Raw genomic sequence first — 15,892 nt, forward strand, 5'->3', positions numbered from 1 at the left:
GATTAGTGATGTTGAGCATTTTCTTTCCTGTGAGTACTGACAATTTACATACATAATTTTGATAAATGCTTATTCACTGTTTGTCAATTAAAAAAATTACAGCAAAGAATATATAATATTTATTACCTTACCCCTTTTTAAATGTACAGTTCAGTAGTGTTAAGTATATTCACATTAGGTGCTGGTGTGATTCTATCCTGCACGGCTGTTTATGGAACAGTAGTCATTTATCTCCATCTGCCCTCTCTCCCACTGAAGTGTGGAAGATTTGATGCACATAGACATTAGGTCCCTGGAGGCTCCAGAACTATCTTTTTGGTTGTGAACTAAAGGCTGACAAAAAATTACCACTTTAAGGTGGATAATGTTGAAAATTAGGAGCTGGTGCAAAGGATGAATTACACATTGTTGAAGCAGAGGCAATGAATTATGTAGTCAGTCCAATTAAAGTCACACTGACAACTCTAAAAATGTCTGTATAGCCAACAGTTTCCCTTGGGGGCTTTGAAATAACACCATGTGTGGTCTTATAGCTGAGATGTGGTTCAGGGCCTGTGCGTATTTACACAGCTTAGTAGCTCTGGAAGAAGATGTGGAGTCAGAAGACAAATGATGTAAAACTCATTAGTAGATCTGGAAAGTGTTCTGTTCCTGGTAGTGGTAGCAAGTTTCCACAGAAAAACGTAAAACTTGCTGCTCCTGAAGATGATGATGAGAAGGAAGCTGAAGTAAAGCCTCCAGTAAAGAAATCTATACATGTTAATCCAGATAAAAATACAATATCCAGAAAGAAAAAATCCAGAAAAATCCAGGGGGGGAAATCCAGATAAAAATACAAAAACCAAACCTGAATGGAAAAAACTCAAAATCATCAACAACAAGACTGAAAGGTCAAGAATATTTCAAAAAACAGGAATAGCTCTCAAAACATCATATGGCCTAGTTCTGTAGAAGACATTAAGGCAAAAAGGTAAGCAAGTATAGAAAAAAGTGGTTCTCTTCCCATAGTGGAAGCCAAGTTCATCAGTTATATGGATTATCACTTCCAGATGACTAATTAAGAGGCTACTGAAGATCTCTGGCAGTGGAGGAAGTCTCTTAAAGAAAACAGTTTAAACAGTTTGTTAAAATTTCAGTCTCCTTTCATTGTATAATAGTTGATATCTGGCTATCCCTATAGCAGAGTGAGAACTTTCCCTCCCGTGTCTGATAAATGTTGTCTAGGTTCCATTACCAAGAATGTGTTTTCCAAAATGCCTGTTTAGTTTTTAAGGATGGAACTCCACCCTTTGCTTGGTTTTAAGTATGTATGGAATGTCATGATAAGATATAGTAGTAGTGGTGGTCGGACAAATGAAAGTGTGGAGATAAAAATATACACGTGAAATAAACTCAGTATTTTAATAAAGTTAAAAAAATGTATATTCACATTATTGTTCAGCAGATTTCCAGAACCTTTTCATTTACAACATTGAAACTTTATAACCACAAAATACTAATTACCTTTTTCTGTCTCCCTGTACCTTGGCAACCAATTTTCTACTTTATGTTTCTTTTTTTAACCTTTTTTTCTAAAGATTTGATTTATTTATTTATTTGTCAGACCCAGAGAGAGAGAGAGAGAGAGAGAGAGAGAGAGATCACAAGTAGGCAGGTAGAGGGGAGGGGGAAGTAGGTTCCCTTCTGAGCACAGAGCCCGATGTGGAGCTCAATTTCAGGACCCTGAGATCATGACCTGAGCTGAAGGCAGAGGCTTAACCCACTGAGGCACCAAAGGCCCCTGTTTGTTTGTTTCTTTCTTTCTTTCTTCTTTCTTTTAAAGATGTTATTTATTTACCTGTCAGAGAGAGTGAGCACAAGCGGGGGGGTGGCAGGCAGAGGGAGAAGCAGATTCCCCACAGAGCAGGGAGCCTAATACGGGACTCAATCCCAGGACCCCAGGATCAAGATCTGAGCCCAAGGCAGACATTTAACCAAATGAGCCCCCCAGGCATCCCCTATTTTATTTTTCTATGATTTTTTTTCTATTTTAGACATTTCCCATGAGAGAAATTATATGGTTATCTGCCCTTTTGTGATTAACTTCTTTTGCTTAACTATCAATGTTGTATTATGTTATAGGATTTCCTTCTTTTTAAAGGATGCATAATATTCCATTGTGTGTGTGTGTGAGTGTGTGTGTGTGTGTGTGTGTGTGTACACACATTTTCTTTCTTTCTTTCTTTCTTTTTTTTTTTTTTAAGATTTTATCTATTTAGTTATTGGAGAGAGAGAAAGAGAGAAGCAGAGGAAGGACAAGCAGACTCTGTGCCCAGCATGGAGACTGATGCACAGTTCAATCTCACAACTCTGAGATCTTGACCTAGCAAAAATCAAGAGCCAGACACTTAACAGAGCCACTCAGGTGCCCCTCACAGTTTCTTTATCCATTCATCTGTCCGTGAACATTTGGGTTGCTTCTACCTCTTGGATATTGTGTATACTACTATAATGAACATAAATATACAAATATTCTTCAAGATTTGAATTCTTTTGGGTATATATCCAGACGTAGGACTGCTGGATCATACAGTTATTCTATTATTTTTTAAAAATTGTTGAGGAAACTTCATACTGTTTTCCATAATAGCTTTAACATTTTACATTCCCACCAACAGTGTGCAGGTTTCCTTTGTCTTTGTATCCTCACCGACACTTGCTAGTTTCTGTTCTTTTGATAACAGCATCCCAGTGGGTGTGAGGTAATTATCAGTAATGCTGGTGATATTAGTAGTATTAAACTTCTTTTCATGTGCTAAAGATCATGTGTATCTTTTTTGTAGAAATACATACTCAAGTTGTATGCCAATTTTTTAAGTGAGTTAATTTGTTGTTGTTGTTGAGTTGTATTAAGTTTCTTATACATTCTGGATATTAATCCCTTATCAGATATAAGATTAGGATTTATTTTCTCGCATTCCATTGGTTATTTTTTCATTCTGTTGTTTCCTTTAATACACAGGATTTTTAAACTTTGTTGTAGGCCCACTTAAAAAAAAAATTTTGGGGACGCCTGGGTGGCTCAGTTGGTTAAGCAGCTGCCTTCGGCTCAGGTCATGATCCCAGCGTCATGGGATTGAGTCCCACATCGGGCTCCTTGCTCTGCAGGGAGCCTGCTTCTCCCTCTGACTCTGCCTTCCACTCTGTCTGCCTGTGCTCGCTCTCGCTCGCTCTCTCTCTGACAAATAAATAAATAAAAGCTTTTTAAAAAAATTGTTGCCTGTGTTTTTGGTGTCATATCCAAGAAATCAGTGGCAAATCAAATGTTCTGAAATTTTTCTGTATGGTATTAGCTAAGGGTCTTAATTCATCCTTTTGCATAGGAATACCTGTTTTTCCAGCACCATTTGTTGAAGTGTTGATTCTTTCCCCATTGAATGGTCTTGAAACCATTTTCAAAAATCATCTGTTCTTATATGCAAAGGTTCATTTCTGGACTTTCTTTTCTGTTTCACTTGTTCAATATTTCTGCCTTTGTGCCAATAAAATACAGTCTTAATTGCTTTTGCTTTAGTGTTTTGAAATCAGGTAATGTAAGTCCTCCGGCTTTGTTCTCTTTCAGGTTATGGCTTCAGAGTCCCTTGACATTCCACATGAATTGTAAAATGTTTTATTCCTTTACCACAAAACAAAAGTTGCCATTGGAATTGTTAGGGATTACATAGAATCTTGGATCACTACGGACATTTTAAGACTTTAAGTATTCCAATCTACAAACACATGATGTCTTTCGTATCAGCTATGAATCATCAGTAAACTTTCATATTCTTTGCTGCTTGATTTCATACAGAAAGGACATTCTCTTCTCAGTCTTATCAATATTGTTTTGGTGCTTCTGAGTATCTTACATTTCCATATAAACTTGAGAAATAAGAATAAATAAATAAAAATAAACTTGAGAATTAGGCAATATCCACAAAATAACTTTCTGGAATTTTGATTGGGATTTCACTGAATCTATAGATAAAGTTGAGAAGAATTGATATCTTAACAATACTGAGTCTCCCCATCCATGAACATCTCTTGATTTATTTATATTCTTTGCTCTCCCTCATCATAGTTGTTATTCCCTCATTTAGATTTTAGACATATTTTGTTGGTTTTATACCTATGTATTTCCTTTATTTTGGTGCTTATATAAATTGTATTCTGTTTTTAAATTCAAATTCTAATTGTCGAATTGTTCATTGATCATTATAAAAAAACAACTGACTTTAGGTTATTAACATTGTATTATGCAAACTAAACAGAGTTAATCCTTAGTTCCACAGGATTTTCGTTGTTATTATTATTGTTGATTCATTGAGATTTTCGACTTAATCGTGTTATTCATAAAGAAAACAGTTTTCTTTCTCCCCTCCTTATACCTCTTTATACCTTTCATTTTATTTTCATATCTTTCAGCGTTAGTTAGGACATCCAGCACACGGAGTCTGCCTCTAAGAATTCACCATGTAAGCGGTCTATCAAGGTTATTGGATTCAGCAGTTTCTGCTTCAGGAAAGCTGATCTCTCTCTCTCTCTCTCTCTCTCTCTCTCTCTCTTTCTGTATTCTCCTATTTCCTACATTTTCAGAGTGATGGTTTCTCCTGTGACCAAAACAGCCTTAATGCCCCCCTAAGCTTGAGTAAATTTCAGACAGGTTTTTTTCCTGATTATAGATTCCTGAACTCCCTTTCCTTGAATGATTTACTTTAGAATACTTACAATTGCCACTTCTCGTTTTGCCCCTTCGTAGTTAATGTAAATATTCTTCCAAACTCTTGCTTATTTTACAACCCAGTAACGTCCCTCTTAAAGACCTTGGGAATCACCTCTTTGAAATATAAATATCAAAAGAGTTTGGACCCCTATCTCTCAGTTTCTGAAGGATGGTGTAGAGTATAACTTCGATGAGTGACAAACAGCAAACTCAGAAGGCCTAATTAATCAGAAAAATATTGGCAAACTCAGAATAACTTAATGTGCCCTCCATATCTCACTGATTAACCTCTTCCATATTTTTACTTTATGAATAATATTCTCCAGGTTTTTCACTTGTTCACCCCAGTACTTAAAAATTCTGCTTTCTATTTCAGTGGGGTTGAATTTAGTCTCTCTCCCATATTTCAGAAATTTTGATGAAAGTCTTCTTTGCTTTTTAAATTCTGTACAGTAGATTTTTTGTTTTGATACCTGTAACCTCAATATTCTAATGAATCTAAGAAAAATCATTGGCTTTCAACTGTTCAGCTTTCTTTTGTTGTTGTGAAGGCAGAACTTATGATTTGCAAACTTTTCAAATGTTGGAATATAAAGAGGAAGTCTAGATAGACTAATCCTTAATTACAAACTTCTTAAGCAGCAAGGATCTGAGGGAATGATTTTTGTGTCTTTCTCTCTCTCTTTTTTTAAGATTTTATTGATTTGAGAGAGAGAATGAGAGAGACAGAGAGAGCATGAGAAGGGGAGTAGGAGAGGGAGAAGCAGACTCCCCACTGAGCAGAGAGCCCGATGTGGGACTTGATCCCAGGACTCCAGGATCATGACCTGAGCCAAAGGCAGTTGCTTAACCCACTGAGCCACCCAGATGTCCCTTTTGTGTCTTTCTTAAAAGGTAGTTAGAATATACTCAAGTAGTAATGGTGACCAGAAAAGACACTAGGGAATGTATTTGGGTCTTGGGAATTCTCTGCATCATCCTCTGTTAAAGCCTAATAGGTTTTGCATGAATATAGCAAATGGAGACTGGTATTATTATAAATTTGACCTAATTTGTGTCTTTAGATTAATGAAACCCATAGAATGTTAATGCTTTTAGTTCATATTTTCTTTTTGTATTTTCTCTCATTTTATCAAATGTGGTGCATGGGCCAACTCTTGTGCCTTTGCTATCTATTTACATGCTTTAAATAGTTAATTGGATTGACTTAATCAGTTAAGTCATATTCATTGATGTTTATAACTTCTATTAAAACATAAAGATATCTTAAAATATGAATTTCTGGAAATGAATATTATTTGTAAGGAAAACTTTAATATTTAGATTAATACTGACAATTCAAATTATGTTTACTTAATCATGTTGGCCTCAAATTCTATTTTATAATATAAATTTTGTTGTGTCACTAATTATAACCACAACTCATATTTTAATTGAATTTAACAGCTATTTTTGTAAGATTTTTAGTTCAACAAATAAGAAAAGTAGTATCACATGAAAAATTATATATTTAACATGTTTTAGTATTATTTATGTAAGGAGTTCTAGAATAATTAAAATGGCAGTTGAAGCAACTATTTTGATTTATATATAATTTAAAGAAGATTTTGGAAACTTTATTTGGACTGCTTTAAAATATATGACTTGTTTTTGGTAGAGTTGTAAGTCATATTTCTTTTGAATTTTCAGTTATTTTTAACATATTTCAAAGGAATATAACATGAATAATCATCTCCAAAATTTGTATATATTTAATAGTCATCCTCTTAGCAGAATTTCTTAAGTAGTCTCTAATGCAACTGTAAGCTAACAAAAATAAAGTATGTGCTACTTAATAATAAGTAAAGGGAACATATTCATCCTCATTCCAGAGTAACTAGGAATAATAGAAAGATCTTCATCTTTGATTTATTAATCTGTGCGGTTTAAACAATTTCATGTTAACTTCAACAAAATTCTGGCCTGAAAATTAGCTGAAAACAATTTAGATAATCATGACAAAAATCTTGATTATTCCATTGGGACTAAACAGGTGATATAACAAAATTCTATCAATATCAGGTTTTCTTTATGCCCCTCGATGTCTTTGACCAATAAGTAAACATGTATTTAAATAAATTTTTGTCTCAACTACATTTTGGGGTTAGGTAAGTGGTAAAGTAATCTCAGAACACTTCAAAAATATGATTAAATTTACAGAGAAACTTTCTGAAATTCTATCCTCCAAAACATTTCTTAATGGAGCTAAGTTTTGCATCTATGTGATATCCTTACATCTGTCTCCTTATCTTTCATAAGAAGTGTGCCTTTAAGGGTGCCTGGGTGGCTTAGTCATTAAGCATCTGCCTTAGACTCTGGATATGATCCTGGGGTCCTGGAATCAAGCCCTGCATCAGGCTCTCTGCTCAGTGGGAAGTCTACTTCTCCCTCTATCACTCCCCCTACTTGTGTTCCCTCTCTCAGTGTCTCTATCAAATAAATAAATAAAAATCTTTTAAAAAAGCCTTTAACTGGGAACCTATTATTCATATTGAAGGCTAATAATCAGTTCCTTATTTCTGAATGACAGTAACTCTATTTTTTTTATAAAGCAGAAATAAATTGTGACCTACTTCTTTTAACAGAACTGTGGCATGAATATTGCATTCATCTATAGGAGAGCAAGTTTTAAAATCTTCTATAATTCACATCTTCCAACAAATAAATCTGTATTCTATGATAAATGTTTGTCTTTGACCTACATATTAATATCTATTATTGAACAACATGGGATAACCTTTAAAGAAATTAAATTGACAATTGCTAATAACATCAAAAACATAATTGTTATTTGATGTAATTGCCTTGGCAATATTGCTATCTGAAGCTCAATGGAGTTTTTATTCATTGCACTTTTACTTTGATTTTTTAATATATTACTTTGAACCCTAAGAAGTAGCTGCTGAGACATTCATTACTTTTGACTACAAATAGCTTCAGAACTGATGGGGAAGCTGATTTAGACAGCACATTCAATACAAAGACCTCTGTTAAGATGTCTTGGTGACAGACTTTAGTGACAAGGAATTCATGTGTCTTCCTTCATATCATAAAACAGAATTCTCTCATTGCAATTTTAACTTCCAGAGAAATAAAGATAGAATTGAAGATTATACATTGATCTCTGGCATAATCATATTCAGTGTAAAACTATTTCATATAACGGCATGTGTCTCAGAATAAATTTAATACTAAAATTAAACATTCACCTACACTTGGCAATAAAGAAGAAAAAATGAAAACAGATTCTGAAAATAAAATGCAAAATGAAAAAATAATACAGATATTTATCACCAAGAGCTAATGTAAGAAGACCAAATCTATCTATCTATCTATCTAGATCTATCTATCTATCTATCTCCTGGCAAAGGGAGAAAAAAAAAGTAGCTCTTAAATAAATGCAACTTCACGGGATCCTAATGTCTCTAAATAATGATGTTAATTGACTCTCTGGAATAACTGTAACATTATCATTTGTTTACTGTGTTGATTTCCCAAACAAAACTTTTAATATCCCCCTTAACTAAATGAGGTAGTTAAAAGTTCTGGTTATGATTATGCTTGTAGACTGAAAGATGGAGGTGATGAATGTCTCTGGTGAATTTTTAACTTCTATGTTTCTAAGTTATCCTTTTCCTTACTGATTGTAAAGTGATTCTGCTATTTTTTTTTAAGTCCGGAATGCTTTTATCAATGTAATACAATGGTTGTATTTTTGTATGTATTTTTGTGTGGAGAGAGAGAAAAAAAGATTTTTTTAAAAAAATTTCAGGAATATTATCAACAGCTGAATATAGAGTATAAACTTTCAAATCAGATCAAAAAACAAAAAAAAACTGACTCTGATCAAATTAATATTATAATAGCATTAGTAGAAGTGGTTGTAGTAGTATACCAGTAACATAGGTAATAGTATTAATTATCAGAGTAAAAATACTGAAATAGTCATAGCAGCAATGATACAAAATAATAAATTTTGCTTTAGTGAAGTTACAGAAAATAAGTAGGAAATTACTTTAAAAAATAAAATATAATTACATTTAAATTTAAATTTGATACAGTTAAGCTTATATTTGAGAAATATACTTAAATTTTTAAGTATAAAAATATTTGTTTTTTATACTTGTATTGGCTAAATTTCTTCGTAATTATATTTTCCTATAAAGTAAGAACAGGAGCCCTGTGATTTCTCATTCTGCAAATGTTTCTCCAAATGTGCTACAGTGGTTGGGGGTATAAAACCAGACAAGGATCCAGTTTTCATATTTAAACTTCAACAATTTATTATTTTTTCTTTTGTAAACTATTGAACCCTTTTTATATAGTTTAGTTAAAAAAATTGACTACCAAATTATTTTAATATTCTTACTAGTCTAATAGAACATATAAAATAATTTGGTAATATGCCCTATATCTTATCACAGGGAATTAAAAGATATATATACACATATACACTTACTATGTACTCATATGTACACATATATAAGTGTATATATATGTGTGTATATGAGTATTTGATTATACACTAAAAGAATTAAAAGTGTACTTTAGTTTTCATTATTAATTTGGTCTTAATTTAGTATTCATAAGTTCTTATTATAAAACTCATACATGCATAAATGCATATGGAAAATGCAAAATTCAGGAAAGTCAGGAATACAAAATTCTACCTTGAGCTGTTATGGAGAAACAGTGCAGTGGCTTCCAATTGCCATATTCTTTGGCTGACTAAATGAAGAGTCTTCTGAAGGTAAACTTAACTCTGATAGAAGAAGCAGAACAATGTCTTAGTATTCAAAAGAAAGAGACAGGGGCATCTGGGTGGCTCAGTGGGTTAAAGCCTCTGCCTCCGGCTCAGGTCATGATCCCAGGGTCCTGGGATTGAGCCCCGCATCGGGCTCTCTGCTCAGCGGGGAGCCTGCTTCCTCCTCTGTCTCTGCCTGTCTCTCTGCTTACTTATGATCTCTGTCTGTCAAATAAATAAATAAAATCTTAAAAAAGAAAGAAAGAAAAAAGAGACAATGCACCATGGTCGTTGCAAACCATGGTAGTTTTTACTCTTTGACCTACAACTAAGTCTTATCAGGTGATAAGGAGGTAGAAGATATTTAAAATTTGGAAGATGAATCAGCTGTTTTGATGCACACATCATGACATTCAATACTTATCTATTAAAAAAAAAGTAAGTAGAAGTTATTTCATTCCCTAAAACAAATACAATGTGAGCCACATAGGAGATTTTAAAGTTTTTAATGGCTACAGTTTTAAAAAATGAAGTTAATTTTTTAAAAAGATTTTATTTATTTATCTGACAGACAGAGATCACAAGTAGGCAGAGAGACAGGCAGATAGAGAAAGAGAAGCAGGCTCCCCGCCGAGCAGAGAGCCCAATGTGGGACACGATCCCCAGACCCTGAGATCATGACCTGAGCTGAAAGCTGAGGCTTAACCCACTGAGCCACCCAGGCATCCCTGAAGTGAATTTTAATATATCTTTTATATCTAAAATACTATCATAACAAGACATAATGAATATAAAAACTAATGAGAAATTTTTACCTTCTTTTTACATACTAAGTCTTCCAACCAGTAGGTGTTTTATCCTCACAGTATATCTCAATTTGTAGCCACATTTCAAGTGCTCAATAACCACATGTGACCAGTGGCTTCATTTCATCATACCACTGCCTTCATTACTATCATTGGAAATCTTGCCCAATCTGATAATTGAGAAAGTTTATCATTCTCCCATCTTTAATGGTTGATTGCATTTTACCTACATAACTGACAATGATTCTGAACTTCCAATACTCAAAACTAAACAAAACAAAAAACTTAATGTAATGTATCAGCATGTATGCCTTGCTGACTTTCTATCCATATTTTACAAAGATAGGTTTTGATTTTTCTAGTTCACTTTTTCTTTGGGAAATGGATTCAACCCGGGGCAATTATTAAGTTTTTTTCTACAAAAATATTTTGTTTCTAATCTATGTCTTCAGTCCATCCTGAAGAGTAATAATAGAGAGAGCATCATAGGAAAAATATAAAATTTGTACTTCCCTGGGTGTAATCCTGTCTTCTCCTCACCTCAAGAATAACTAAAAAATAATAATATTCTATATTCAAAGTGTTTGTTATCAACATTTACTTATCATATGCACATTTTTCATATAAGCTCTGACAAATATTAATAATCCCACTTAACAAGTGAAACTAACTTATCTTCAGAGACAATGACTATTTTGCTCAATATTCAACATGGATTATTATAATACTTGACAGCAGAGTTTTTGACTCTAGGTCCAATTACTAGTTTAAATTATGGCAGTCCTTAATTTATCTGGATGTATTATTTTTCCTTCCTTTTCTTCTCTTAATAATATCACACAGTTTTAACACTTACAATGTCTTCCCCATATAAATTTGGCCCAAATTCATGCCTGTAGCTACTAATCTTTTTTTTCTGTGCATAAAATCAAAATCCCCAACAGAAGCCCAAATATTTTCACATGCATAGTTCATTTGCCCAGAACAGGACTCATCATTTTGACCTTTAAGATGTTACTTTGCATATTAAATAAATATGACTTAGTATTAATTGAGCAATGTCTGTATTTCAGAAATTGTTACTTTAGAATTTCTTAATCCAATGGCAAATATACTGGCTTTATAGAACTTTATATCTGAATGTGTACCTGAGGAAATAGAGAAGCAAAAATTGTGAATAGCATCTCCCAATCCTGATTGCAGAATAAATACCTGGGGATGTTTAACACTCACTTACGCCCTGACCACCACCCAGAATATGACTTAATTGTTTTGAGTGGGGTTCTAGGAGTTGTTATGGGGTATTTTTGTTCATTTCTTTTGGTTTGCTTTGTATGTGTGTGTGTTTTTTTCTCCTGTAAGTAGTTTTTATTATAATTCCTTCAAAATCAGTAATCCATTTGATTGAGTTTCCTTTTGGGTACAGGTAAAAAGTCCATAATTTAATCTTACATATTATTTTTATTTTCATCTTTAATTGTGTTAAAATTCATTATCCTAGCCATCAGGGAGATGCAAATTAAAACCACATTGAGATATCACCTTACACTAGTTAGAATAGTCAAAATTAGCAAGACAGGAAACAACATGTGTTGGAGAGGATGTGGAGAAAAGGGAACCCTCTTACACTGTTGGTGGGAATGCAAGTTGGTGCAGCCACTTTGGAAAACAGTGTGGAGATTCCTCAATAAATTAAAAATAGAGCTTCCCTATGACCCTGCAATTGCACTCTTGGGTATTTACCCCAAAGATACAGATGTAGTGAAAAGAAGGGTCATCTGTACCCCAATGTTTATAGCAGCAATGGCCACAGTCGCCAAACTGTGGAAAGAACCAAGATGGCCTTCAACAGATGAATGGATAAGGAAGATGTGGTCCATATACACTATGGAGTATTATGCCTCCATCAGAAAGGACGAATACCCAACTTTTTTAGCAACATGGACGGGACTGGAAGAGATTATGCTGAGTGAAATAAGTCAATCAAAGAGAGTCAATTATCATATGTTTCACTTATTTGTGGAGCATAACAAGTAGCATGGAGGACAAGGGGAGATGGAGAGGAGAAGGGAGTTGAGGGAAATTGGAAGGGGAGGTGAACCATGAGAGACTATGGACTCTGAAAAACAATCTGAGGGTTTTGAAGGGGTGGGGGGTGGGAAGTTGGGGGAAACCAGGTGGTGGGTATTGGAGAGGGCACGGATTGCACGGAGCACTGGGTGTGGTGCAAAAACAATGAATACTGTTATGCTGAAAAAAAATAATTAATTAAAAACAAAACAAACAAACAAAATACATAGCATACTATCTTATCATTTTGAACTGTACAGATCAGCAATGTTGATTCACATTGTTATACACAGCACACACTGTAACACTCACATTATTGTGCAATCATCACCTCCTTCCATCTCTAGAACCTTTTCTATCTTGCAACATCACAACTCTGTAACTGTTACACCATAACTCCCAATTCCTCCCTCCCCTACTCCCAAGTAACCACCATTCTACTTTCTGTTAGTATGAATTTGACTAGTTCAGATACCTCATGTAAGTGGAATCATACAGTATTTAGTATCACTTTGTGCTTTTTGTTTCTCTGTTTTAAGCTTTTTAAGTACAGAATGGGATGAGAGCCACTAAATTAATGTTTTTTAAATATGATTTTAAAATAAGTCAAAAGGAAACTTCTGATTTGGGTTACTAAGAAATATATTTGCCAGTAGCATAAATAGGAAATTTAAGGGAAGAAAAAACTTGTTAGTTAGAAAGAAATAATGGATACCTACATTATACCAGTTGAATAGGGAACAGATGAAGAATTAAATTTCAAGTGTAAAACTGAAAAGATGGGAAGCAGGAAGGAAAAAGACTAATGAATGATAGAGAAAATTTTGCCGACAGAATGAATTCAATGATGCTGTGAATAGAGAAAAGAAATATGAGAAAAAATATGAACTTTTTTTTAGACATTCTATAAATTGCACAATAGGTACAGAAAACTGTCAGGCGCATCTATTTGATATCTCACTTGATCTAGCTCACTGTAATGTAAGTAGTTACATTTCACAGATGAGGCAGAAAATGAGGCTCAGAAAGATTACCATGGCCAATTGACAGCATATACATGAAAAGATCATTCAAATGTCTTCTGAATGAAATTCCTCTGCTCATTTCATGTGAGCACCACATGTAGAAATCTGAATGGAAGACACTAAAGATAGTTTGGGAAGTGCTTTTAGAGTTCACGTTAGAGATAAAGAGTAACAATGCACTTTGTTTCATTGTCAGAATACAGATAATAGTTGAAGTCACATATATATTCTGAAAGTGTAGATCTAGAGAGAAATACTAACTAGAGAAGTGTCAGGGCATATAGGGCAAAAAAAGTGTTGATAACTATTAACATCATCATTATTATCACTAGCATCACCATCTGAGGATTAGAGAAAAAATAATAGTGAATAAGGATTTTTAAGGTGAGAATATAAGCAAACACTGAATTGGAATTCTCAGATATTTAGAACTAATACAATTACAAATAAGAACTAATAAAAGGCACCTCCTTACCTTGTTGAAACAAGATTGACTTATTATTAGATACATTTGTGTTGATGATTTATAGTGAGCCCAGTTTCAAGAGATCATGGAGATTTTCCCTAGTCACGCGCACAGCAGTCACAGAGAGCATAGGTGAGGAGCTGAACGTAGTGTTGCAACAAACCGCTTAAATATTTCAGTATTTTTGATGAGATGCCATCCTGATGCAGTCTTAAATCATTCCACAAATAAGAAAATATCAAACATATCTTTAAAAAAAGACTTGGTATTTCACTTAAGCATTCTGTTTATAAAATTTTATTACCAACAAAGAAGAACCAAATTCTATGCATATGACTTCATATCAACCAGTGGATGCTTTATAAGCAAGCAGAATGGTTTTGTTTCTTTTCTAAGTATATGAAAGGTTTTAACATGGGATTTCACCATGAGATATAATTTTACACTACAAGAATACTGTTTAATACTCCATTATTTTATATTGGCCATGAACCAATGTCATGACTCTTTTGTAAATATTTTATTATGTCCACATTTCTCAAATTGGGTTTCGTGTGCTATCAGCAAATGTTTCAGGGAAAGAAAGTCAAAAAAGATAAAACAGCAACACATATACCTTCACAGAAATTAAAGAAGATCGGAATATGTATAGAAGAGAAACTTTTTAAAAGATATTTATTTATTTTTAAGGAGAGAGAGAGTAAGCATCGGGAAGGATAGAAGAAGAGGCAGAGAATATTCAAGGAGACTCCCCGTTAAGTGGTACTCAATCCCAGAACTTCCGGATCATGACTTGAGCCAAAATGAAGAGTCAGACACTTAACTAAGTAACCAGGTGTCCCAAGAAGAGAAATTTTTAGGGACCTTTGTTAACCTAGAATTTTACATAGGTTTCTGAGCATGGGATACTTATTTACATAATAGTCACACAATTTTTAACATTTGTTCTTTAGGACAAAATACTTTTTGTAAATTGCTTCATATTTTGAGGGAAATATTCTTTGGACATAAATGTGAAAATGTTAGTTGGGGATAAAATTGATTAACAAAGAACATAGCCCTGAACCTCAGCAACAATGATTACTGTGTCTTATCTTCAAAACCTTATCACTTAAATCAATCCATCACTGAATGTATACTTACACCTATGGCTAAAGTCACATCTTCATTCTTAAACTGTGCTATGAAAATCTTTTTCAACCTTTGCTATATGCAAAATTTAAAATCTGTAATACTTTATATATTTATATATATATATATATATATATATATATATATATATATATATCTAGATTAGTTAAAAAAAACAACCAAAATATTCAATAATATGTGAAGGGATATCTAGCTTATTGGTTTTGGAAGTATTTTGATCATCTTATCTTCTTACTAAACTTTAAAAAGAGTTTCTGTATATTTTTAAATGTTGCTTTCATTTTGTATTTTAAAATCAGTTCTCTTCTACATTAAGGGCACCAGCAAATCTATTTTAGGTACTTAAAAGACAACATAAGGCTATATTTATTATTTTTTTAGGCATTAATATAACTTATGGATTTGCAAAAATGCTTTCCATAATGAAGTGTTTTACAAACTGTTTCTTCTCTGTTGATGTTAAAATATGAACCCTGAATGAAATATATACCTATGTCAAACCATTAAACAGATCCTTAGATTATTTAAAAACAGTTAATTATTATTATTGATATATTAATAAAAAGTCATAGAAATGTAGAACTTTTTGAAAATTTCAGAACCCAAAAAGGTACACACAAAATCATACCATTAGACCTCGCTCCTGCTACAGTTTTAAGTGAAAAAGAGAAAGGCATGATATTTTCAAGAACATTTCCAAAGGTCATTATGTCCAGGCAAAATTTGTGAGAGGTGGAACATAGCCACCTTTCTATTTTTGGTACTGATCTGAAAAAATGAGTCTCTACTGTTGTGCTGTTCAGAAACAAGTAACTAAGATATCAGATATTACAGAATTCAATGCTATTT

The 15,892-nt window shown here is 33.3% G+C and overlaps 1 long non-coding RNA gene and 1 pseudogene across 1 annotated transcript in view; one reads left to right on the forward strand and one right to left on the reverse strand.

Annotated features, from left to right (window-relative positions):
• Positions 1-12,741, reverse strand: part of LOC116574224 — an 83,992-nt gene extending 71,251 nt beyond the window's left edge. The window contains exons 1-2 of the long non-coding RNA XR_004279156.1: positions 12,713-12,741; positions 9,451-9,542 (exon numbers count right to left, since the gene is read on the reverse strand). This is a non-coding gene — a long non-coding RNA (uncharacterized LOC116574224). The remainder of the gene's footprint in view (positions 1-9,450; positions 9,543-12,712) is intronic.
• On the forward strand, positions 408-1,168 carry LOC116574223 (annotated as a pseudogene).
• Positions 12,742-15,892: the final 3,151 nt, after the last annotated feature.

The sequence above is a fragment of the Mustela erminea genome, chromosome 15, assembly GCF_009829155.1.
Source record: "Mustela erminea isolate mMusErm1 chromosome 15, mMusErm1.Pri, whole genome shotgun sequence".
NCBI classification, from domain to species: domain Eukaryota; kingdom Metazoa; phylum Chordata; class Mammalia; order Carnivora; family Mustelidae; genus Mustela; species Mustela erminea.